The sequence below is a fragment of the Staurois parvus genome, unplaced genomic scaffold (genome assembly GCF_062004578.1).
Source record: "Staurois parvus isolate SC_StPar_1 unplaced genomic scaffold, SC_StPar_1.0 ptg003894l, whole genome shotgun sequence".
Taxonomy (NCBI): Eukaryota; Metazoa; Chordata; class Amphibia; order Anura; family Ranidae; genus Staurois; species Staurois parvus.
Window position 1 is genome coordinate 37,804 of NW_028321689.1, and position 3,723 is coordinate 41,526.

Below are 3,723 nucleotides of genomic sequence, written 5' to 3' on the forward strand. Positions count from 1 at the left end.
TGTCCTCGCCCTGTGTGGTTGCTGAGTGATTACCTGCCCGGTGCTGAGTACGGCCTCCTCTAGGAATGACACTATGCGCTCCTCAGGGGAGGGGCCTAGAGACAGAGAGGATGCAGCCACAAGCAGTTCAGCATTTCTGATACCTTCCAGCTTCACCTGTGGTACATCCTCCTCTGAGGGGAGATCAACACATTCCAGTTGGGTCCAACCAAAGGGAAGGCAGAGGAGATGATGGCCTTGGGGGGGGGGGGGGGTCGGGACCTGTAACCTATACTGCTGAAGTAGTCACAAGTCGGGGGGCAGTTTGGATGTTTGGCTTCCTCTGCTCCTGTATTGGGAGATGTATGTACAGTATATTGTACTGATACCCGAATAGCCAATGTGATGTAGGGCCCCGGGGCCCCCTGAGGTATCCTCGGTAGAGTATTAGTGGTGTAGGGTCATGGGGTACACTGGGTGGAGTACGGTGATGTAGGGTCATGGGGTACACTGGGGTGGAGTACGGTGATGTAGGGTCATGGGGTACACTGGGTGGAGTACGGTAATGTGGGGTCATGGGGTACACTGGGGTGGAGTACTGTGGTGTAGGGTCATGGGGTACACTGGGTGGAGTACGGTGATGTGAGGTCATGGGGTACACTGGGGTGGAGTACGGTGATGTAGGGTCATGGGGTACACTGGGTGGAGTACGGTGATGTGGGGTCATGGGGTACACTGGGGTGGAGTACTGTGGTGTAGGGTCATGGGGTACACTGGGTGGAGTACTGTGGTGTAGGGTCATGGGGTACACTGGGTGGAGTACTGTGATGTAGGGTCATGGGGTACACTGGGCGGAGTACTGTGATGTAGGGTCATGGGGTACACTGGGTGGAGTACTGTGGTGTAGGGTCATGGGGTACACTGGGTGGAGTACTGTGATGTGGGGTCATGGGGTACACTGGGCGGAGTACTGTGGTGTAGGGTCATGGGGTACACTGGGCGGAGTACTGTGATGTAGGGTCATGGGGTACACTGGGTGGAATACTGTGATGTAGGGTCATGGGGTACACTGGGTGGAGTACTGTGGTGTAGGGTCATGGGGTACACTGGGTGTAGGACTGTAATGTAGGGTCATGGGGTACACTGGGTGCAGTACGGTGATGTAGGGTCATGGGGTACACTGGGCGGAGTACTGTGATGTAGGGTCATGGGGTACACTGGGTGGAGTACTGTGGTGTGGGGTCATGGGGTACACTGGGTGCAGTACGGTGATGTGGGGTCATGGGGTACACTGGGCGGAGTACTGTGGTGTGGGGTCATGGGGTACACTGGGTGGAGTACTGTGGTGTAGGGTCATGGGGTACACTGGGCGGAGTACTGTGGTGTGGGGTCATGGGGTACACTGGGCAAAGTACTGTGATGTAGGGTCATGGGGTACACTGGGCGGAGTGCTGTGGTGTGGGGTCATGGGGTACACTGGGCGGAGTACTGTGTTGTGGGGTCATGGGGTACACTGGGTGGAGTGCGGTGATGTAGGGTCATGGGGTACACTGGGCGGAGTACTGTGATGTGGGGTCATGGGGTACACTGGGCGGAGTGCTGTGATGTGGGGTCATGGGGTACACTGGGCGGAGTACTGTGATGTGGGGTCATGGGGTACACTGGGTGGAGTACTGTGATGTGGGGTCATGGGGTACACTGGGTGGAGTACTGTGATATGGGGTACACTGGGTGGAGTACTGTGATGTGGGGTCATGGGGTACACTGGGTGGAGTACTGTGATGTGGGGTCATGGGGTACACTGGGTGGAGTACGGTGATGTGGGGTCATGGGGTACACTGGGTGGAGTACTGTGATGTGGGGTCATGGGGTACACTGGGTGGAGTACTGTGGTGTAGGGTCATGGGGTACACTGGGTGGAGTACTGTGATGTGGGGTCATGGGGTACACTGGGTGGAGTACTGTGATGTGGGGTCATGGGGTACACTGGGTGGAGTACTGTGATGTGGGGTCATGGGGTACACTGGGTGGAGTACGGTGATGTGGGGTCATGGGGTACACTGGGCGGAGTACTGTGATGTGGGGTCATGGGGTACACTGGGCGGAGTACTGTGATGTGGGGTGATGGGGTACACTGGGTGGAGTACTGTGATGTGGGGTCATGGGGTACACTGGGTGGAGTACGGTGATGTGGGGTCATGGGGTACACTGGGTGGAGTACTGTGATGTGGGGTCATGGGGTACACTGGGTGGAGTACTGTGATGTGGGGTCATGGGGTACACTGGGCGGAGTACTGTGATGTGGGGTCATGGGGTACACTGGGCGGAGTACTGTGATGTGGGGTCATGGGGTACACTGGGTGGAGTACTGTGATGTGGGGTCATGGGGTACACTGGGTGGAGTACTGTGATGTGGGGTCATGGGGTACACTGGGTGGAGTACTGTGATGTGGGGTGATGGGGTACACTGGGTGGAGTACTGTGATGTGGGGTCATGGGGTACACTGGGTGGAGTACGGTGATGTGGGGTCATGGGGTACACTGGGCGGAGTACTGTGATGTGGGGTCATGGGGTACACTGGGTGGAGTACTGTGATGTGTGGTCATGGGGTACACTGGGCGGAGTACTGTGATGTGGGGTCATGGGGTACACTGGGTGGAGTCCGGTGATGTAGGGTCATGGGGTACACTGGGCGGAGTACGGTGATATGGGGTACACTGGGTGGAGTGTTGTGGTGTTTCCGTATTCAAACTGAATCTCCACCAACCGAGAGACACTCATCATGTCCTACACACACTCCGCCCACTAGTGGTATACAGTGATTATATCATCGGTGTCACTCACCCCGCTCTTCTCCTTCTCTCCATATTACATCCAGTGCTTGTTCCATCGGTGTTTGTCACGACCAACCTGTCACGTGTCCCCCACACGCCACGCCCACAGCGACCAGCTAACCGAGGAGCAGACGTGCGGCCGTGACTTGGGGTACGAGGGAATAAAGGGGACTTAACTTGAATATATGAGACCAGCCGTGATATACTTTCGGAGCCCGCACTACCTCTGCCCACCACCAGATGGAGACTCCACTCTAATCCAGCTGGTCAACACACACTGGCAGATACAAATCTTACATACAATCTGGTGCCCTGATTAGAGATGAGCAGCTTAGCAATCACACCCTTCTAGAGTCCCTCCAGCTACCTACAGCTTGAACCTCAGTGTTATCACCCTTCCACACCCCCCCCCCCCCCTCGCACCAGACACACCACAAACGGTAGCTTGCCACCACCTAACAGTTTATCCGCAAAACAGTCTGTTCGGACACCACACACACACAGATCTCCGTCTGTTAGATCTGTTACCTTTTACAATCTGCACGCAATCTGCCCACACACAGAACAATTGCATACAGATTGGCAATGAGCTTGACCGAGCGTTTAAAGGCACTAAAATACGATACAATCTAATCTCTCCAATCCAATCTCTCCAATCTAATCTCTCCAATCCAATCTCTGCAATCTAATCTCTCCAATCTAATCTCCCCAATCTAATCTCCCCCGATCTAATCTCTCCAATCTAATCTCTCCAATCCAATCTCTGCAATCTATTCTCTCCAATCTAATCTCTCCAATCTAATCTCTCCAATCTAATCTCTCCAATCTAATCTCTCCAATCCAATCTCTGCAATCTAATCTCTCCAATCCAATCTCTCCAATCCAATCTCTGCAATCTAATCTCTCCAA